This window comes from Rhinolophus ferrumequinum, chromosome 12 (assembly GCF_004115265.2).
Source record: "Rhinolophus ferrumequinum isolate MPI-CBG mRhiFer1 chromosome 12, mRhiFer1_v1.p, whole genome shotgun sequence".
NCBI classification, from domain to species: domain Eukaryota; kingdom Metazoa; phylum Chordata; class Mammalia; order Chiroptera; family Rhinolophidae; genus Rhinolophus; species Rhinolophus ferrumequinum.
In genome coordinates this window covers 50703387-50726799 of record NC_046295.1, presented here as the reverse complement: position 1 = coordinate 50726799, position 23413 = coordinate 50703387, and the positions used below count along the sequence as shown (strand labels likewise).

Below are 23413 nucleotides of genomic sequence, written 5' to 3'. Positions count from 1 at the left end.
ATATTGTAGCTTGATATAGCCTGATAAATCCTGTAGATTGAAGTAGGCTATGTGGTGGGAGTATTTATATGACAGAAATCAGCAAGTGCTACAAACCAGGGCTTGTTTTGTTGATTGTCAAGGTTTAAGAAAGTGATAGAGAAGCAGAGGCATAGGGAAATGCAAAGACCCCATAAGAGAGATGGGCGGATCACCCTCAAAACAGCCTTGGATCTCAACAGCTTCCAGATGGATCCCATTCACACTTATGTGTAACCAAAAAAGTAAACCTCTTTTTCTGTTGTCTTCTCCATCTCAATAAATGGTCATTTCTGGTGGTGGTGGTGGTGGTGGTGGTGGTGGTGGTGTGTGTTTTTAGGTATACTTTATATAAAATAAAATTCAGTTCATTGAGTTTTGACAGGCAACCACCTCTCACAATAAGATATAGAACATTTTCATCACCCCAGAAAGTTCATTCAAGCCTTTAACCAATACGTTCCCACCATGGCTTTCAATCTGTCCTCCCACAACCACTTTCTAATTTCTTTCAAGCACAAGGTATTTTAATCTGCTGATTGTTCAGGCCCCAATCCTTGGCGTCATCCTTGACTCATCTCTTTCTCTCTAACTGCATTTCCAATCAATCAGCATTTCCAGTCAGGTAGATTTCAAAATATATCTACAATCTATCTGCTTCTCATCAATTCCACTGCTGCCTTTTTGATCCAAGCCACATCCTCTCTCAGCTCCTGACTGGTCTCCAACTTCCTCACAATCTCATGCTCACTCCTCTACAGTCTGTTCACACAGAAATCTGAGTGATTTTTTTTTTTAAACATAAATTTTACTGGGGAATATTGGAGAACAGTGTATTTCTCCAGGACCCATCAGCTCCAAGTTATTGTCCTTCAATCTAGTTGTGGAGGGCGCAGCTCAGCTCCAAGTCCAGTTGCTGTTTTCAATCTTTAGTTGCAGGGGCGCAGCCCACCATCCCATGTGGGAATTGAACCAGCAACCTTGTTGTTGAGAGCTCTCGCTCTAACCAACTGAGCCATCTGGCCGTCCTGAGTGATCTTTTTTAAAAATGTAAATTTAGATCATAACATAACTCTGTGTGAAACTCTCCAATGCTTACTGCCTCTCAGAGTCGAATAGACCTCAAAGTCTCTACCATTGGCCTACAAGGGCCTCTCCACCTTTTCCATCTATCTACTGCTCCCCACTGGCGTACCAAGATCCGGCCAAACCAGCCTCTTTGCTGTTCCCTGAACACACAAGCCTATTCCCACCTCACAGCCTTTGTTCTCTCTGGTTCTCCTAGTTGAGACACTCTTCATACGGCTCACCACCTCAGTTCATTCAGGCCTCTGCTCAGCTGTTATCTTATAGAGATCTTCCCTGACTGCCCATCCAAAATAGCACATTCTCTTGACACTCTGACCCCAGACTCTGCTTTATTATTGCTTCCTAGTCCTTAAGACATCACATTATAGTGTGTCTGTTTGTTTATTGTCTATTTGTCCCAGTGGGTATGCTGGTAAAATGTTTAAATACTAAATCTCTGAAAAGTATGACATTTTTTTTTATAGGTGGTGTGTTTTCCAACACCACCAAGCAATTCTCAAATTCTCAGGTGGACGCAGACGGGGTGTCCCACAATTTAACTCAATTCTGACACTATCGACCTGGAGATAGTGGATAGCCCACAGTTTAAGGGCTCAGTCCTGAAAGACTACTTCCACTTCAGATGCCAATTGCAAGTCCAGCTTGTCCCCTGTGCTTCTGACTGACTAGCTGTAAATTAGAGGTTCCCATGACCCCCTCCTCAGTTTTGATCTTTAGTTAGAACAGCTCAGTCAACATTTACTTACATTGATTAGTTTATTATAAAGGATAATGTAAAGGATACGGATGAACATCAAGATGAAGAGGTAAATAGGGCGAGGCGCGGAAGGATCCTGAGTGTAGGAATGGAACTGGGGTTCACCACCTTCCTGACAGATGGATGCCTTCAGCAACGCAGAAGCTCTTAGACTCTTCCCTGAAGTTTGTGGGTGGGGCTGAGAGTTCCAACCCTCTAATCATTAGGTCTTTCTGGTGACCAGCCCTAACCTAAGCTATGTAGGGACACCACCCTTTGTCATCTCATTAGCATACACTCAGGTGGGAGAGAAAGGGCTTGTTATACATAACTAAGGCACTCCTATCACTTAAGAAATTACAAAGATTTTATTTTTTTTCCTCCACCTCCTACAAAGATTTTAGGAACTCAGTGCCAGGAAGCAGGGACCAAATATATATATTTATTACACAATAGTGTAAGGCAAAAGTGTAGAAACTTTACTCATTCAGCATCTTCCTTGCTGAATTGAATAACAGCTTTTGAATGCTGGAAAAATACTTGATTTTTGTGGTATTCATAATGTAACAGCTACAGACATGACACACTTTGAAGTATACTTTGCATTACTAACATTTTCTCCATCACTTTCGTAAATCCAGACAATGAACAAAACAAGCCCTGATTTATAGCATTTGCTGATTTCTATGGCATAAATGTTCCCACCATAGCCTATTTCAACCTACCAAAATGATGTCACTGAACACAAGTTAAGAAGAAATACTCATTAGCACACCAATATATAGTTTTCCCACCATTCAGATACAATAGCATAGATAATAGTAAAATTATTAGAAGGCAATTAATTTGAGTATTTATTACCTCTATTTTTAACATAACTTATTTAATTTTAAGTTTATATAATTTAATTTTTGACAACTTGCAAAATTCCTGAAAATTAATAATTGGCTCTCATGAGCCTACATGATCCAGCTCCAGATCCAACTCCATCACACCCTGGTTTCCTTACTAGACTGTAAGCTTCATGAAAATAATTTCTGGCACATAATATGTACTCAATAAATGCTTCTTGAATAAGCAAATGAAGGTAGTTTTAGTGGATTTAGTTCCTTGCCACCTAAAGAGCCTGACTAAATTATTTGGGGTGGGGAGGTAAGGGGTGGACACTATTTGAGCTTTTGGCAGGCTCTTATTCCTTGTGTAAAGAAATCTGGGAGCAGGTTGGATAAAGGGGGTAAACTGGTCAGGGAGGCCTGAAATCTCCAGATCGGGTATGAGGAGTAGGAATGTCCATAATATCACTTCAGTCATCCTCCACAAGACCACCACAATTATTATTTTTAAAAACATTTCTGGGGCACCCGTATGGCTCAGTTGGTTAGAGTGCGAGCTCTGAACAGGATTGCCGGTTCGATTCCCACATGTGCCAGTGAGCTGCGCCCTCCACAACTAGACTGAAGAAAATGAGTTGCCGCTGAACTGCCAGAGGGGCGCCAGATGGCTCAGTTGGTTAGAGCACGAGCTCTTAACAACAAGGTTGCCGGTTCATTTCCCACCTGGGACCGTGGGCTGTGCCCCCTGCAACTAAGATTGAAAACAGTGACTGGACTTGGAGCTGAGCTGCGCCCTCCACAACTAGACTGAAGGACAACAACTTGGAGTTGATGGGTCCTGGAGAAACACACTGTTCCCCAATAAAACAAACAAACAAACAAACACATTTCTGCTTAAATGTCTGCCATGTCTTCCAGCCTTCAAGACAAAATTCTAAATTTTACCTAGGCCCTGCATGTTTCTAGCTGATATTCTATCACTCTATTCTATACCTCTATATCCAGCCTCACCAGGCCATTCACCTTTCCCAGAACTTGTTCTGCATTGTCCTGTCTACACCTTTGCCTATGCTAGAGTCTCTACCAGGAATGCCCTCCTACTCCTTCCTAACCCAGAGAAATCTCCATCTTTTCACTTCCTGCTTCCATAGTTTCTCCTATTTGAGGTCTTAGCTCGTGCCCCATCCCCTCTGGCATAATTAATTTTCTTTTACCATACACTTAAAGAATTTACGCTGGGGAGATGTTAGTCAAAGGGTACAAACTTTCAATTATAAGATGAATGACTGAAATCTAGGGATTTAATGTACAGCATTACATAACTATAGTTAATAACACTGTATTGTATACTGGAAAGTTGCTATTAGAATGGAGTTATAATATTCTCACCATAACAACTATAACAAAATGGTAATTAGTTGAGGTGAAAAATCTATTAACTAACCTTATTGTGGGAAACATTTAGCAATACATGTGTATCAAACCATCACACTGTACACTTTAAATTCATACAATATTATAGTCATTTATATCTCAATAAAGCTGAAGGAAAAAAAAGAATTGACATATCTGTTTCCCTGCTAGATTACTCTCTCCCATTGCTTAATATAGTCTCAAGCATTTATTTAGTAGGCAATAATAATTGTTTATCAAAGGGTCAGCATAGGGAGGGGAAAGCTTAACAGCTAATCTCTCTGGACCTCAGATCCTCCTCTTTAAAATAAGGATAATGTTTCCTTGCCTGTCGGGAAGCTGAAGATGAGCTCATAAGTCATTTCCCAGATCCATGACCCACTTCACAATTTTCCCTAGAGCAGAGCCCGGTAAGAGAAATGTTGAGAAGCATTGTGGCAAAAGGCACAACACCTTCCACCAAAAGGCATTTGATTTTACTTTAAGAAGCCAACAGGTGTAGCCATTCTGTCTCTGCAAAAGGCCATTGTGAACTATCTTTGGCCCAGAACAGGCTCAAGCTGCTGGGAGATTAGTGTTTGGCTGGGGGAATGTCAGGGAAGGCCTGGGCTAATAGGTTGTTAAGCCTCCTCCTTCCAACCTCCCCAGAGTGCTGAGGGAGGGGCACTTTCCTCCTCAGGCAGGGTGGGAACTATACTCATCCCCATCCAGAGCAGACTTCTCCTGGTAAGCTCAACAGAAAAGTTGTGCTTAAGTTTGCTTAGTAATTTAAGATTGACATGCAAGTGAGCGCTCCGTGAAAATATTCTTTCTTTAGTGACCATGGCTGGCCCACCCTTGAGTTGGCAGAACTGGAGCCATATCAGCAGAAGATCTGAGGGAGTGGCTTGCTCATTGAAAATATCTACCCCTCCACCTGTCATCCCACCATTAGAGCTTAATTCCTCAGGGTCTCTAAGGAGGCTTTGCTGCTTCTAGAGACCCTATTGACAGACATTCCAGTTCCTCCTAAAAGAGCATTTTTAGCAGGGATTAGTAACAGGAACAAATAAATTCCTTAGCCTACCATTCAAGACACTATATATTCAGATGCTACCTCTATAATTTTATCTTCCATTGCAATGACCCCTAAAGAACTCTCCCTTCAGCTAAACTAGTCTTTGAGAGTACATTGCATTTATTTCCTTTCTGCCTGTGGTTCACACAATTTCCCCTGCCTGGAATGCCTGCCTGCCTGGAATATCTGGCCACTCACATTCCCCTAGTCTGTCTGTCTTCCATTTCTCAGTAGACATTTATAACTTAGTATAGTACAGCACCGTGTCAGGGATTTTTCTTTTTTTTTAATTGTTTACAAAACCCAGAACAGAGCTGGACACAAAACAGGCATATAATAAACCCGAGGTCAAACTTGCCTACTATTCCTTCTATCTTTAGAATCTGCTAAGTTCTACTTTGGATGTGTAGGTGGGAACGTATTGGTTTCTACATCTCCCTTGTAAGCAAATGCAGAAGCGCAAAACAAAATTTTACAAGATAACTATTGAAAACATCACTCGTCATTTTTAAAATACTTATTGAGTATGCTAACTATGAGGTAGATTCTGTGCTAGAAATACACACATGAAAAGACATAGTTCCTGTCTCAAGAAGCTTACAGTCCAGTGCTGAGAGGCAAACAAAAACACTGATGATAGTGGAGAAAATAAAGCACTATGTTTGGAGTTAGGAAGCCTTGGGATTGGAGGGCGCGGACTCTGAAACTTGGTAGAATTATGATTTTGAATGAACTCTTTTTAAGGGGTGATGATGATGATAAAAAAAATAATACTTAAGAATTGCTGTGGGAAAGTAATTCTTTTTGTCTGATAAAATGTTTATAGACTGTATATGATTTACTTTTAATCTATATACTACTAATAAAGGTTAATTTTTTGTGGGGGGAAGTAATTTTTGTAAAATATCTTGCATTGGGCCTACACTTTACACGTGCTCAATAAATATTAGTTTTCTTTCCCTACTTTTTAAACATTAAGAATTTACTGAGTCCCTTCTCTGACTTTCATGAGGGATAGATCATGAGGGAGTTTAGAACAAGTACAAGATGTGATTTTTCTGCTAATTTATAGTTTGTTTGAATAGCAAGATCCACACATTTGAAGAGTTAATAACACTATGAGACTGGGAGGATTAGTGAGGACTGGGATTTCCTGGAAAGGTGGGCCTGGAGAGGAGGTGAAATTTGTGTTGTGGCAAGGTAGGTGTTGGGAGGATAGTGAGGGTATAAGGTCATGAAGGTCTTCGGATGCAGGAGCGGAGGGCCTCCAATGGGTAGCAGAGAGAAATAAAATGGGACAGGTATAACAAACCAGATTATGGAGGGCTTGGAGAGAAGCAGTTATTTGATACTTGTTTTCAAAGTACAGTGTTGAGTTTTGAACAGAGGAGTGACATTTTAAAAAATATAATTTATGCATTTAAAATGCTCTCACTGTATAAAAGACGGATATGCAATCATCTTTTAAGGAAATATTTATGTGTTAAATGAGGTCTTTGACCTTGAGGACCACTGAAGTTTGGGTACAAGGTGGTGGTGGGGTCCTATTCTTCATCAGACAGTAATGGTCCTAGGTTTTTCTACCTCCCAAACTATGGAGTTACCAGAATGAAAACAATCTCTTCTAAGGAGAAAGAGTGCAATTCTTTGCCAGCTCCTATTCTTCATGTTTAATAGAACTCTAACATCCCATCTATATTAATTCTCTAGGACTGCTCGTAGACAGGACCACAAACTGGGTGACTTACTTAAACAACAGAAATCTCTTTTGTCACATTTCTGGAGGATAGACATCCAAGATCAAGGTAGTGGCAGGATTGTTTTTTTTCTGAGGCCTCTCTCCTTCCCTTGTAGATGGCCATCTTCTTCCTTTGTCTTCACATGAAGGTCTTTCCTTTGGTGTCCTGACATCAGTTATATTAGATTACTGCCCACCCCAATGATCTCATTTAACCTTAATTACCTCTTCAAATACCCTATCTCCAAATACAGTCACCTTCTATAGTACTGAGGGTTAGGACTTCAGCGTATGAATTTGAGGGGAACATAATACCATCAGTCTATAATACTATCCCAGAAATTTGGTCTTCCTTGATGTTATATTCATATATCTTGGATTCCTTCTTAAAGCATAAAGCTTTCAATATCCCAGCTCTAAATATTTTGTTTAAACATTAAAAAAAAAGGCAGACCTGAGTATTAAAGGCAATTTGAAAATACAGGAATGAAAATGTTACCTATAATCCCATTATCTAAACATGCCCCATGTTAATATTTTTTTATGTATTTTTATAAACTTTCTTTCCTATAGTGTTTTTTTAAAAAACTTTTATTTATTTTAAGTGTATTTTTCCAGGACCCATCAGCTCCAAGTCAAGTAGTTGTTTCCATCTAGTTGTGGAGGGTGCAGCTCACAGTGGCCCATGTGGGGATCGAACTGGCAACCTTGTTGGTAAGGGCACTGCACTCTAACCAACTGAGCTAACCTGCCACCCCTCATATAGTGTTTTTACATAGTTCTATCCACTCAGCGATCTGGTTTTGGCTTTTTATACCTAACAGTATAAAGCAAGTGTTTTCCCATGTCCTGGCATGCTCTTTGTAAATGTTATTTATAAAGACTGCATAATATAGGATCTAGTAAGAATGTTATAATGTACTTAACCATTCCTCTATAGTCAGATATGTAAGATGCTTCCATTTTTTTGCTTTTATAAATAAAGCTGTGAGAAATGTTCTTTTCCGTATAACAACTTTTCCATATTCAAAATTATTTCCTTAGGGCAGAGTATCAGAATAGCTTTGGATGAAAGGGGTTTATTATATTATGACATTTTGTTTCCCAAAAGGTTTATGCCAATTTATATTCATATTAGACAAATAAGAGAGTGCCTCCTTTACTAAACACTGATTAGCACTGGGTAACATCATTATTTTTACTCTATTAATTTGATGGGCAAAGTGCATAACATTGCTGTAACTTTTGTTTAAAAAATTATGAGTGAGGCAAAACATGTTTCCCTGTTTGTTGATTAGCTATATTCCCTCTTTCAGGAATCGTTGGTATACTTTGTCTATTTATCTAGTAATTTCAGTGAAATTTCAGAATATCACAGAATATCACAGAAATTTCAGTTCTTGTCAAAAAGGATAAAAACAAAACCCAAAACTCAACCCTGTAATTCAATCTTGCAGATAATTCTCTGATGCAGTTATTATCATCCCCATTTGGCAGATGAGAAAACTAAGCAGGATGAGATTAAGCACCTTGCCTAAGGTCACACACTTAGATTCTTCTAGAACAAGGGTGGGCAAACTTTTGTGTAAAAGTCTAGAATGTAAATATTTTAGGCATTCTGGGCCATGTGACTTCTTTTGCAAATATTCAACTCTGCTATTGTAGTGTGAAAACAGTGATAGATAATACGTAAATGTATAAGCATGGCTGAGGTCCAATAGAACTTAATAGATACTAAAAGTTGAATTTCATGTTTTATGTGTCATGAAATAGTTCTTTCGATTTTTCTTTTAGTCCTTTAAAAATGTAAGAATCATTCTTAGCTAGTGAGTTGTATTAAAACAGTAGGTGGGCTAGATTTAGCCCACGAGTTGAATGGTAGTTTGCTGACCCTTGCTCTAGAATCTAGGCCTTCCTGGATTCCTCTAGAACCCAAGTCTTAACCACTGACTACCTGTGGGGACAGAGCCCCTAAAAGCAGTTTCCAGGCTCTCGGCCTCACATAGAAAGGTGCTGGCTCAGGTAGTAAATGGCCGTCGACTGTGATCAAATGGCCATCAGCTGTGGCTAGTTGGCCGTCAGCTGTAACCAGTGAGCCATTGGGCACTAATATAACTGCTGTGGCTACGCTAGCAGGAAAAATGGGGGCTAGCAAGAAGATGGTGGCTGAGCCTGCAAGTGGAGCAGTGAGGGTTGAGAATTGTGTGGCTCCTGTTTCCTGTGTCTCCAACCCAGCCACCAGCGAGAATATAGTGGTGTGACTCCCCTACCTATGGCTCCGTGGGTGTTCCTTTTTGGCCTAGCCATACCCTGCGTTCTTATGCGGGGTGCGGGACCAGAGACCCTGCAGGTCGTCCCTGCATGACACTTGGCGTAGTTGGCAGGATACTCCGCAGGATCCCCTGCACTATACTACCGTTGTACAAGTACTGGTGTAGCCAAATAAAGTTCTTCCTGGCAATAATAGTTACTTACAGTTCTTAGGGTAAAATTATTTTTTGAGGATTTTAATATGCAGTATCTTGCATGAATCCGACAATGCCTTATAAAGTATGCAGAATTTAGCTCCTTTATATAGATGAAGAAACAAGCTTAGAAAGGGCAAGTTATTAATTAGTAGAGTTAGGAGGGAACTGGACTTTTATAGAAATGAGGCACAATAGTATTACTAGGGAGTCTTTTTGGCTCTTCTGCACAGGTCTCACATAGTGGCAGTATCATTCATTGTCTGTTTACTGATTCCAAAGGTCAACATGCCCACAGCTCTGCTGGCTTTGGGCATAAACATATGTCAGGAACCGATGGTATATTCCAAATTGTCATTGTCAAAATTGTCATTATATTAATTTTTAGCCAAGCAAAACAACATATGGTCTTCCGGTCAACAACACTTCACACCTCTGGAGAAAAATCTTCATGAGAAGCCAAATTCTAATTAGAAAGTGATTGGTTATATGTAACATAAGTTGGGGGATCTTGGGTGATCTTTATGGTATGGAGCAACCATCTCTATCTGCTAAAGATGGAGATCTGCTAAAAGGACCAAAATGTTTCATGTGCTGGTCAGACCATCCTTTTCCTGGCATATTTTTGGTTAAGGTTCACTTCTTTTAAAAATTCTACACCCACCATTCCCTTTCAGTTATCACATTCTTCAGGCAGGGCATAATGCATTTGATTATCATCATTTATTTAACTGCATAGATTAGACTTGAATTGTGATTACCTTTATCTAGGTTGTGAAAATTCTGCTTTGGAGTTTATACATCTTAATTCTATCTTCCTAAATCTCAGCCACCTATTACTGATTCTTTCTGAGATGGGCCTCATCTAAGAATGATTGATTTTACCAATCTACTTACCTGTGTCCAGGCTTAAAAAACCAGGCTTGTGAGAATTTCTCCACTGTGTTTTCCATCACATTATGCTCTCACTTTAGTCCAGCCAAGAGGACTTAAGCAAATAAAAACTGGTGGAAGGGATGGTGATGTTCTTTATTGTCAGGATGCAAAATCAGTTTCCGAGTCACTATCTCAGAGTCAGGTTGGGTGGAAAAAGGTGTTAGTGATATCCCTTACGGGAAATTATTGTGAGATGATTCTATTGCATCCAGGTGATAATACCTACAGTGAGTTTTTAGGACTTTAATGCCCTTATTTTTTTCTCTGATTCTAAGTCCTAGGTAGGACTTCTCTCTTGATAAACAATAATTTAATGAAAGCACCCAGCACAGTATGCCTAGCACAGAAAGATAGATGTTTCTAAATATAATAACAGATGAAAAATCGAGGTCTGGATTGGTAACATAGCTTTCACAAGGTCACAGAGCTAACACATGGTCTCTGGTCTCTCTTTTCTTAATCTTTATTTAAAGCACCAGTACCGTCTCTGTGTGAAAAATTAAAACATAATAGATTATAGTCCTTTTTTACTAGCACCCTCAATCATAAACCATCTTTTCCTAAGAAATGGCTACTACTGTTATCAGGTTTGTATATATTCTTTTAGAATTGTTTTCTTGTGCTCTTTCCATTAAGTTTTTGCCTCTCAAGTGTACTTTTATCTTTTACTCTCCCACACTTTTCTATAAAGCAGAAAAAAACAAGGGGGGGGGAAGACTATACTGAGCGGACACAATCCTAGCTCACTGTCAAAAGGGGAGAGATAAGATACATCTACATATTAAGGTTTATTTGTTAAAGGCACAGCCTGTGCATTCTTTGATCAATTCAGATGAATAACAAAGGCCTTCCTTGAGCTGAGCAGGACTGTTAAGGTTTCAATTGTTTTTCATCACTTAATTTAACCTACAACTAGTATATTAGTAACTAGCAAGTTAGTAATTAGCATCATGCCCTGCACAAAGATCAGTTCCTGTTAATTCCTTTCCCATCTCACTTAGATCTGTTGTGCCCAACAGGTACATACAGGATGTGAAAATAATTATGAATATTTATTGAGGATTTACTGTGGCAAGCAGGTACTTTAATCTCATTTAATTTTCGTAACTTGGTGAACCGGTGTTATTACAAAGGGAAGCTCGGATTGAGGTAAGGCTTGTTGGACTCCAAAGTCCATGTATCCAGCCAGTCTGGGTGGGACACTGCTTTTGAAGATCAAATAGGCCGGCCAGTAAGTGATAAAATACTTTTAAACTCTAAAACACTGCATTACAATTATAAACCACTATCTCCCCCTTTATGCTTAATTCCTGGAATTAAAACAGGTGAGATCTTTTTGAGAGCATTATTATTTGGAGATAGAAAATCTGGTTTGGGTCTCCTGAGAAACGGAACGAACCTCTCTAAGCTGTTCTTCATGCTTAAAACGGACAATCCCCGCCTCAAAGGGTTGATTATATGATTTAATAAAAACAGTGTATAAACGGCTGACATAGAGTAGGTGTTCAATAAATGTTAAGTCTTTTCACGCAAAAGGGCATTAGGAATGCAGAATTCGACCCCACATTTAACAAGACAAGCTGTGTGGCCCTACTGTCCCGTGGCGATTCTTCTTGAAGCCCTCTCCGTGCCGCGGGTACGGTGGTGAGCCGTTGGTGTTTTCCCGCGCAGGGGACAAGGCGGAGCGCGAGCCCGGGAATGTGGGTGTGGGAACCTACCCCGCGCCGTACTACATCTGGAAGCAGGAACCACCCTCAGCCACCTGGTAGGCAGCACCCACTGGTATTAGTCTAAGATGCTACTAGCCCTGTCAGTTTGCCGTCTCGGCCTTCCCTCCGCACTCTTAAACGCACCGCCTATGAACCCTAGAAAGGCTGCGCTGCTGGGTGCCTTTGCTGTACAGCAGGTAGGAGTCGAAGTGCCCTCGCGCAACATTTGTTGCCTTGAGTGGTTGGATCGCATCACGTGATGCGAGGAGGTCGGCCGTAGGGAAGCGACTTGTGGTGCCCTGTGAGGTCATCACAACGCGACAACAAGCTGCAGTGCTGGGCATCCTGGTTGCGGTGAGTAGTACGCTCCTGATAACTCCGAGTACGAGAAATCCCGTAAAATCTCCCTTGTTTGTTCCATCCCCCGCCTCGGCAATGCAGGTCTCGCTTCCGTTCGTTTTGGGGGCGGCCAGAGGAAGCGACGCGCCCCGTGGGCGGGCTGATGAGCCGTGCACGAGCGACGCTTAGCGGCTCCGCCTTCTCTCGTGACGTAGAGGTCACGTGACGGACCGGGCCGCCTCTGCTGCCGCCGCCGCTTTGTAAGAGGCACATTGGCAGGTAACGAGCGGCGGCGGTGGCTGCGGTCCCGAGTCCAGCGTGAACAGCCCGGTAATTGGCACCCTCTTTCTCTCCTTCCCTGTTCTAGGGCCCTAAGCGCTGCAGCGTGCGCTTTCTAGTTCTGGGTTCAGCCCTTCTTTCCTCCAGCTCCTTTCATAGTGCCCTAGCGCCCACTCGTGAGGACCGGGCCGAGCTTCCGTCGCCAGTTTCATGAGTCCTAAGTATGCCCAGGCCCAGGCGCCCTCCTTCCTCTCCCCGACAGGTTGACCTGTGTGTCTTCTAGCCTAACCCGGTCCTAGTTGGCCCGACCCCACCTAGCCCCAAGGGGCGCCTAACACCCCCGTTCGGGTTTCTGTCCTGGAGGGTGTGGTTTTCTTTCCCACTTAGGTCCCTTCCTGCCTGTTCGCTGGAGCTCCCGCGCCACGCAGACGCTCCCCATCCTGAGCATCTTTCAGTTCTCACGCCTGTCGCTCGCTCGTCCTGGGACTGGAGCTCTTAGAGCCCAACTTCTGCGCTCTCTAGCCTTTCTCGGCTTACCCGGTGGCATAGTTCAACTCTTCTTTTTTATTCGGGAAGGCTTTGGTGTCAGACTCTGGGGAATCAGTTTTTTCCTCAGTCCCGGTTCCTGTTGTCTGGTTGTGTCACAGTTCTTTAATGTAGGTTTGAGAGCGCTTTGTAAACTAAAGCGCTTTCTATTGTAATACGTATTCAAAATGTCATTACATCTTAGTTTGCCTCTGAATCACATTCTCACTTGGCTTTCCCACCTTTTCCCCTGGGTTTTTAATCTATTAATTGCCCAGGCATCTCAAGTGCCACCACCTTGATCTCTTATCCTGGTTCTCTCTAGGAGTTGATCACATCATCGTTACTGTTATTTTCTGTTTGACATTATCTTGTTTACTATCACCTCCGTTGGATATTGTTACTACTTATATCCAAAGTATATGGTCTGCTAGTATTTAGGCTTTCTTCAGCACCTGTGTGTCCTAACAATTGAGAACTTTTTAAGGTCTCCATAAGGTATCCAAAGATCATCTTTCATTTGAAGGGCATACAATAAACTTTTTGAGTTAACCCAGTAGTTTTATATTTTCTTTTCCTTTATGATAGCACTTTTTAAATCAAAAAGTGTTCCTCACTTTTTGCCATGAAATGTGCGTCCTTTTTAGTGTCAGTTTGTCTAATAAAGGTGGAAGGAAGATGGACGTAATACCTGAGCTCTCCTGTATCCCAGGCTTTGGGTGCTTCGATTGGGATGGTGTCTGTCTTGTCTCAGGAAAGGGGTTAATTCCACTCCCTTTAGATGATAGTCTTCCAGTACACCAGCATCACCTACCTGCTTGCAAGGCCCCTTGGCTAGGTTAGGCCTATCCCTTATTGCTGTGAAGGTTTCTCTTACCTATCATTAGGCAGAAATGATTCGTTTCCCACACGACTGTCCCACTTGCCTCTAGTGAGTTCCTTCTGATTTTTTTCTCCTCATGGCTAGTTCACATGTGTGATGAGATTTCTTCCCACCCCTGTCCTGCTTGTTTCCCACAGCTCTGATTTCCCCTTTTTGCTTCCTTCTTCCCTCTGACCCTCAATAATTAAGAAACGATTTAGAGAAGGGAGGTTTTGTTATGATTGAAATATGGCTGGAAATGATGGCATGGGAATGAGGCCATGGGAAAGGTTGTGGTAATTGCCTCTCCTGCCTGTTTCCTGCTGCTCTGGTTTCCTCTGGCCTCTCTCTTTAAATGTGGGCTGGACCAGCGCAGTCACACTGAGCTGCCTTTAGAACAAGGCTGGAACAACAATAACACCTCAGCTTCCCTTTCCTGGTAACTAACTGGTGCAGCCTGTGCAGTGCTCCCCGGGAGTGTCTCATGGTATTAGCCTGAGTGACTTTTATTGTTTGAGAAGAAATAGTAGGAGAACATGGAGAAGAATAGGTTTACTTCATTATGTGCTTGTTTTGATGGGAACTGGTCAATAACTCTACTCCCTTCAGTATAAGCTACATGTAGAAAGTATAAACCACTCTTGAAGATTTGAACTAGTTTGAAGTGAAGCCTTCAGTTTGTAAATGTTGGCTTTGAAGTGTTCATTCCTAAGTCCTTTTTTTAAATGATGACTGATAAGATTTTTTTTTTGGGGTTATAAGACTTTTTTTTGGGGGGATGTAAATATGTTATGAGAGATTAATGCCTGCTCAAAAGAAGCAGTCTGCATGAATTCACAGACTGAAGTTCCTCTGCTCTTAAACAAATCCCTTATTTTATTTCTCTTTGTGAGGGAAGTCGTAGGTCAGCAAATATCAGTTAGCTGTTAACTTCAGTAAATGGAGTGTCCTTTAAAAGTTGAGTTATGGCACCTGTGGTGTTGACTGATGATGTACTGAATTACTGATAAATCTTAGAAGCAGCTGTTTTTTTTTTTTTCCTTTATTCCACAAAAAAAGAGTAAGTCGATGAGCTGTAACTTGAAGGTTGGCAAAGAGAGGGAAGACTTATAGGGAATATCACCATATAAGCCGGTGGTAGGTTTTGAAATAATTCATCCAGCTATCAAGTATTTAGGAATGGAATCCTTTTTCTTTTTTTTTTGAAGTCCAAGAACTAAATCAGGTTTGTTTAGACAATTATAATGCAAATTACATGGTGATATTTCCTACTTTTCTTTAGTTTTCTTAACAGTGTTTCTCTAAAAGATGCTGCATAGCCTATACTTTTAAAGAAAGTAAATTATTTTAGTTTTGAAATTTCTTGGCATAGGTTTTGAAGACCAGGTTTGTGAATTTCTGGCTGACATAGCATGTGTACTAGAGTGAGTTTCAATTTTCAGATAACTCATTATCATACTGGAGTTAGGAGCTAAACTGAATTGGAACCCAGTTAACTATGGAATTAATTTATAAAATTGGGCTTGGATTAAGGAGTAGGTGTTTCATTTAAGACTAGGTAGTGTGCACTACTTTTAAAAGGAATGTGATGCTTGTTTTGGGACCCTAAAAGTAATAGAACATATGTTTGATTGGGTCTAAAACTTTAAAAAGTTTCGTTATGAGAATACCGGGGCGGGGGGTGCCAAAAAAATGTATACAAGTGGACACTTTGGACACTTTGGTTGCTCAAGCAGTAGTTTGCCGTAATCAGAAGTGTCTGGACGCTGATGGTAACCACTTTGAGCACCTCTTGTAATTGCAGAAGTCAAACGTGACTTGTAGGCATCTTTTGTTATCAGTATATACTGAATATTACAATTTTAATAGTTTTCCTTTCTTAAATTGTGTATGCATTTTTTAGCACCCTCTCTATTGTCAAAAATTTATAGGGGGAGAATTTCATTTGGATTTAGACCCGGTGCTTAACTTAGTTTTTTGCTATTTAGTGTTATGATTAACCTGTTTTTTGGGTTTTTTTTAAAAATTTTTATTGGGGAATATTGGGGAACAATGTGCTTCTCCAGGACCCATCAGCTCCAAGTTGTCCTTCAATCTAGTTGTAGAGGGCGCAGCTCTGCTCCAAGTCCAGTCGCCGTTTCCAATCTTTAGTTGCAGGGGGCGCAGCCCACCATCCCATGCGGGAATTGAACTGGCAATCTTGTTTAAGAGCCCGCGCTCTAACCAACTGAGCCATCCAGCCGCTCCGATTAGCCTGTTTTTAAGTAAGATGTCACATAGGAACTTTCTCACTTGTATGTACATACACAATCCAGTAATACTTAATATGATGTGATTGACTCAGATTTTTTTACATTATAGTCTCAATCTTCTCATCGAATCAGTCCTAGATAATTATACCTATGAAGACTTTTTTGGAAGCTCAGAGTTCTTGTTAATGATGTGTTTCTCCCTCTCTGCCTTCTTTAATTCTCTCCACTCTCACCCTTTCTCTTTTTCTCTTATTTTTCTTTCCCTTGTTTTCTCTTCATTCTCTCTCTCTCCTTTTTTTTTCTTTTTTTTCTTTTTGCCTCCTGTTCCTTCGCCTCATTACAGAAACACTCTGAACACTCACTCAGTTTCAACTGAGGAGGTTATAGGCCTTCTTATTCTACTTGCCACCATAACATGCTGCTTCCCAAGCAAACAGAGGAAAATCTAAACTATCTTTGCAACTACATGGGCTTGGGCATGTATATAATGCTATCTGTATTGTACATGTCTTCTACCTGTCGTGTTTCCCCGAAAATAAGACCTAATTGGAAAATAAACTGTAAGATGCTTTTTCAGGATGACATCCCCTGACCATAAGCCCTAATGCATCTTTTGGAGCAAAAATTAATATAAGACCCGGTCTTATGTTCGGGGAAATACAGTAGCTGGAAGGTGTGTTCTTTGAAGGGTGGGATTTTTCATTTGATAACAATGTTTAGCATCATCAGATCATTGAAGGAGAATAAGTGGGCTTAAAAAAAATACAAGTTTATCTGAAATGGGGTGTAGAAAAAAATGATGGGCTTTTAGGATTGATTGATAAGCCTAACTTTAAATTGTTTTCTAGACTAAACCAGTCCCGCCCCCCTTTTTCTCAAATTAATTTACAAATTTCCAATTTAGAGTAGGTTTTTGGGTCACCCTGGTTGGCAGTAGTTTGCCTAAGAAAATAACTTTTGAGAAAATTTGAAAAAATTAAAAGGAAAGTAAAAATGACTTATGGTTTAACATTTTAGTATAAGTCCTTACTCTCTTTTCTTTACATAAAGTATATACTTTTTTGAAAATCTGAGAAGAAGGTATATGAGGTGTAAAAACACATGTAGAGTTTTCAGAAATAAGAATAAAATGACCAACCAAGGAATAGAACATTTTGGCTTTCTAAAACCCCCCTGTGTATACCATATCCCAAGACATTCCTTTCCCTCTTTCCCAGCGATAACCATTACCCTACATTTTGGATTAATTTTTTTTTTTTTTTTTTTTTTTTTTTTTTTTTTAGATTTTTATTGGGGAAGGGGAACAGGACTTTATTGGGAAATGGTGTGTACTTCCAGGACTTTTTTCCAAGTCAAGTTGTTGTCCTTTACAATCTTAGTTGTGGAGGGCGCAGCTCAGCTCCAGGTCCAGTTGCCATTGCTAGTTGCAGGTGGCGCAGCCCACCATCCCTTGCGGGAGTCAAACCGGCAACCTTGTGGTTGAGAGGATGCGCTCCAACCAACTGAGCCATCCGGGAGCTCAGCGGCAGCTCAGCTCAAGGTGCCGTGTTCAATCTTAAATGCAGGGGGTGCTGCCCACCATCCCTTGCGGGACTGGAGGAGTTGAACTGGCAACCTTGTGGTTGAGAGCCCACTGGCCCATGTGGGAATCGAACCGGCAGCCTTCGGAGTTAGGAGCATGGAGCTCTAACCGCCTGAGCCACCGGGCCGGCCCTGGATTAATTTTTTTGTAATAATTTTTATTCCATATATGTATGTATCCATAAACAATATATAGTTTAATATTGTCCATTTTCAGACTTGATCTAAATGGAATTTTATGATCTTCTGATATTTCTCTCTTACATGTTTTAGATTTATCAATGTTTTTTTTTTTTTTTATAGCTATCATTTTCAATTGTATGATATTCCATTGTAAGGATATGCCACATTTTATTCTATTGTGATGATCTTTATCTCAGTTCCAATTTTTTTGTAATTACAAATTACACTTGTCTTCTTGTGAACATTTGTATACCCCCTTCTCCCACCGAAACAAACTGGTTTCTCAAGAATGCGCGCGCACACACACACACACACACACCCACCCACCCACCCACCCATACACCGTGTTTTCCCAAAAATAAGACCTAGCCGGACAATCAGCTCTAATGCGTATTTTGGAGCAAAAATAAATGTAAGACCCGGTCTTATATTATATAGGACCTGGTCTCATAGTAAAATAAGACTGGGTCTTATATTAATTTTTGCTCCAAAAGACTCATTAGTTTTGATTGTCCAGCTAGGTCTTATTTTCAGGGAAACACAATCAGCATGTGAGGCTGGCCTCTAAGCCCTCTGCCAGTTTAGGGGCATCCTATGAGGAGGTCAGACACACAGCATTGAGAAGTGGCAATTGATAGCACACCCTGAGAAGAGAGACAGAAGAAAGCTATAAAATTACACTTAAGAACTCAAGCTGCTGTTAAGTAGGGCTGTTTAGTATATTGTCAAGTGACCCTAAAATGCCACAGTTGTTATGGACATTGAGTAGAGAGTAATTGCTGTTTATATTGAGGGACAGAAAATGAGAAAATTAGGGGTATGTTTATTACGCTGTTGAGAAAACATGCCGGTGGAAGGTGGCAAAAAAGCAGGTGCAATTTGGGAGAATGGCAGGGCCAATGTGACCAAAGTGTAGGAATTGGAAAGAAATAAAGAGCTCGTATTTTATTGAGGAGTTGGTTTGTGAACAGAAATTGATGGGTTTTAGAATATTCTAGAAGATTAAACTGCACTTTGTCATCAGTTTCACAATTTACATTGTTCAGGCAGGTAAATAAGGGCATGAAGTTTTAGTGAACTAGAGAGGAGGCAATTATTGATACCGGTAATTGATAAAGATGCCTTATAACTGCCTGGTTATATATATGACATTGACATATCAAAACTAGTACTGGACAAGGGCTACCAACTTATTCCTAGAAGACAAGGAAGAGACTTTAAATACAATGACCCTTAATTCAGTTGATGGCAGAGAGACTGTAAAGGAAGGCATAGGTATAAGGCCTTAAAGCCTTTATGACTTAAATGTATATGGGAAGAAATGGTGGCATTAAAAGAATGGCTTTAGGTTTTGAGCTCTGGAACACTTGAAAAATATTGGTTACTTGGAAAATTTTGGAAGTTTTCGAAAGATTTGGATGAATTTCATTGTAGGTGTAGACAGTCAGATATAGTGCTAATCTTTGGAGAGACACAGGTCTTTAAGAGCTTTTGCTTTGAAATTGGAGGTAATTATTGATGCTTCGCAGTAGAGCGTACAATTTCTGTAGGAGGAGATGGTGCTCAAGAAGTGAACAATTTTACTTTTCGGGTGGGAGAAGGATGTGATCCTGCTGAGGATTTGAGAACAGAACCAGGATGGTCTGGGGTCTGAGAAGCCAAGTGATGAAATGTGTTGAATGCTAGAGACAGATGAAAGAAAGCAAGCAGAAGAAAAAGATTTGGGCGATTTGCCATTTTCCTAAATTAGGAGGAGGCGGTCGATAGTGACCTGGGGAATAGCATTTTTCCTAGTGTTGGAGTGATTGGATGATGGAAACCAGACTGAAAGTTAAGGGGGTGTGTAGTGAGGAAATGGAGGCTGTGAGTGTATTCTTTTTGAGAAATACAGCTTAAGTAGTCATTGCTTACAAGATAGAACATGCAGTTTCCAAGAGTGGTTGGAAGGTCATTTTTCTAAGCCTTTGTTTTTTGAGATTAATTTGGATGTGTGTAGAGAATAGTTGAGCAGGTTTTTATACACATACTGTGAGAAGAAAAAGGATATGAGGTATTTTCTCAATAATAGTGGTGGAAGATTTCCTTATCAAGGAATTTTGTATTTGGTAATAGAATGAAAAATGAAACTGGTGCATAAGTGACAGGTATGTTAACGTTTGGTTGGATTGCATGACTATGTCTTGATACATTCTTCAGGTAACTGACATTTTTAAAAAAGTTGCTTTTGGGGGCGGCCAGATGTCTCAGTTGGTTAGAGGGCAAGCTCTCAACAAGGTTGCAGGTCCAATTCCTGCATGGGATGATGGGCTGCGCCCCCTGCAACTAAGATTGAAAAGGGCGACTGGACTTGGAGTTGAGCTGCGCCCTCAACAACTAGATTGAAGGACAATGACTTGGAGCTGATGGGCCCTGGAGAAACACACTGTTCCTAATATTCCTCAATAAAATTTATAAGAGAAAAAAAAAGTTGCTTTTGGCATGAATGAAATGGTAATAAGGATGCCACTAGAGTAAAACAAAATGCTTAAAAAGTTACTCAAGACTATATTCTGGACACATGAGGAAAGTTGAAGAATTGTAATGAAAAACTGGGTCTGAAGTACTTAAAAAAATTGGTGTTTATATTTTTGGCTTGTAGCAATAGCTAGAGGTGATAAGCTGTCTTGGGATAGCTGAATAATAGATATACTGAGCTTTTAAAAATCAGCTGTGAAATATTTGTGTAATGTAACAATTGAGAACCAAATGGTTCATGCATAAATGTGAAAAATAAGAATAACTTGAAACGTTTTAGGTTACCTATCTTGAGTAAGAAAGATTTATAAAGTTTTGTCTGTTGTGAAAGTAAAGTTGGGGTTTAATCACTTTTAGCAGTAATGTCCAATTTGCTGTATAAGAATGGCTAGCAGGGATACCACTTTACCCAAAAACCAAAACATCAAATTAGGGTGAGATAATGCATTAACACTTTGAAGTGATTATGAATTGAACTAGGTGACATTTTGAGTGGTGTGTATATGTTGATATTTCCTGAAGTTCTTTTCACACCTTGGAGGTTGGAGATTTTCCTGTGTTGAGTATTGTTAATGGTTTTTCTAGGCTTGAAAATAAGCAAGAGTTAAACTGACGTTACAGTTTGGATACTGTTTTGTCTTAGAGTATCACGAATCATTTTTGATCATTGTGACTGGTTGTGGTCAGTATGACTTGACTAAATAAAAGAAAGATTTATCTTACTGAACTTTTATCCTTATGAATGGTGAGGGAGATTAGCCTATAGTTTGACACCTTCCTTCCCCTTCTTTTTAATTAAAAAAATTTTCAATTACAGTTGATATTCAAGATTATATTAGTTTCAGGGGTACAGCATAGTGGTTAAACACTTATATAACTTAGGAAGTCATCTACCGATAGATAAGCCTAGTACCCACCTGGCACCATACACAGTTACTATAATATTGTTGACTATATTCCCTGTGCTGTAATTCCTTCCCCTTTCTGACTGGGTCTTAGGAAAGAAGCCAAAGGGAGGTGACTTCCTGCTTTTATCCCTTTCTCTGTGAAGGCCTTGGGACAGAGCAACTAGTGAGAGGTTAATCTTGATCTGATGGATGTGGAGCTGGAAGATGGGGGCAGAATGGGAGTGAGGGTGAAAGACAAAAAATTTATAAAAATATGTCTGTCTTTAACAGAGACTAAGACTATTGTTGTCATTAAATCTGTCCTCTTCTAATGACTCTCAGATTGGATTTCCTCAAAAGAGGATAGGTGGGGACTAATATAGGTGTGCAGGGTTGGGGAAGAGCCATGTTAATTAAACTAGGCTTTAAGGATAGAAGAACTTGAGATGGGAACATTCAGTTGGCAATTTTGTAACATTTAAAAAATTTTTAATCTGGCAATTTATGACTTTTTGTTAATACCCAGGAAAATAGGCCCTTTCCTTTTCTTCTTTTCCTCCTTTTGTGCCTGATACAATGTGTGCTAATATTAGTGGATGCTTGCAGATGGGTATGATTGATTATCTCAATCCCACAAGCTAGCATAGAAGTCATTCTGCAACCTGCTGAATATCAAAAAATGTTTGAGGGCTTAGTCTGTATAAGTCTTGGGGTGGAAAGCCCTCTCTCCAAAAAAAGGACAGTGAATCAGTGATTAAAAACAATGCAGATGATTTTAAAATAAATTACAAGGAAATAATTTGAAAGATTGCATTGTCTTTAGGTTCAGAAATTATTTTAGGAAAGTAGCCGTACTATGCTGCCCAGAAGTCCTGAAGATACATACATAAATGCTGCCACTTTTGTGCAAGAGACCAAGGACAAGAAAGAAAACACAATGATATGATTTATTTAGGAAAGCAAGTTCCTAGGTATGTCCTGGAATTAGAACAGATTCAGACTAATTTCCCACATCACCCATCACATGGCTTCAATAACTGATGTAGAATCAGAAAAAGTAAAATCGTGTTTATTGTATTGCATTTGCCAAAGAAAAGTGTTTATTGCATGTTAGAAGGCACTTAATACCAAAAAGGCTTGGAGCCAAAACAGGTTGGCCCCTGAAGTTTTCTTTTATATTCCCATAATATTCAATTCCTCAGCAGAAGATAATAATTGAGATGCTATAATTATAATGCTACCTTGCGTTTGCATAATAGTTTATATATGTTAATATCCAGTGATAAAAGCATGATACAGCCATTTCTAGAGGATCTCAATGATGCAAAAGAAATAGAAGACATTGGAAGGATATTCAGTAAACTATGAACAGTGGTTATTTTGGAGTGGTTTTGTTTTCTTCCACTTTTCAGTATTTTTTTGGAACTTTGTGTAACAACTATAACTTATATGGGTAAAATAATAAAGGTGAAATTGTACTGTTTGCAGCTTTCTCATCTTTCAGTTTAAACCACACAGGATCAAAAATTTCATCTAAAGTTCTTTGAGGGCAGTGATTTTCAAACTTTAGTGTGCATCAAGACTTCTTTAAACAGAATTTCTGGGTCAGTAAGTCTGGGGTGACCTTGAGAATTTGCATTTGTGACCAGTTTTCAGGTGATACCTATGCTAATGGTCCAGAGCAGTGGTTTGACATCCAGGCGGCGTGTCAGTAACTTAGAACATTGAGATATTTAAAGGAGATAAAATTATTTAAAGGATTTAAAGGAGATAAAATTCATCCTTTAAATTATACAATTCAGTGTGTTTTAGTATATTCACAAGGTGGTGCAAACATCACTATTTTTAGAACATTTTTATCACCTTCCAAAAAACCCATACCCATTAGCAATCACTGTCCATTCTTTCTTCCTCCCAGCCCATGGCAACCATTAATCTACTTTTCTGTCTTTGTGGATTTGCCTATTCTGGACGTTACATATAAATGGAATAATACA

The 23413-nt window shown here is 39.9% G+C and overlaps 1 protein-coding gene across 4 annotated transcripts in view; it reads left to right on the top strand.

Moving 5' to 3' along the window:
- The first annotated feature begins 12245 nt into the window (after window positions 1-12245).
- The window catches only part of UBAP2 (ubiquitin associated protein 2), a 103247-nt gene continuing 92079 nt past the window's right edge, over window positions 12246-23413 (top strand). For 2 of the 4 annotated variants that reach the window (XM_033121991.1, XM_033121993.1), the window contains exon 1: window positions 12591-12663. The gene's annotated coding sequence lies outside the window, so the exon portion shown is untranslated. Of the gene's footprint in view, window positions 12349-12585; window positions 12664-23413 lie in introns of those variants that run through there. The other 2 variants (XM_033121992.1, XM_033121994.1) reach the window with 2 other exon arrangements.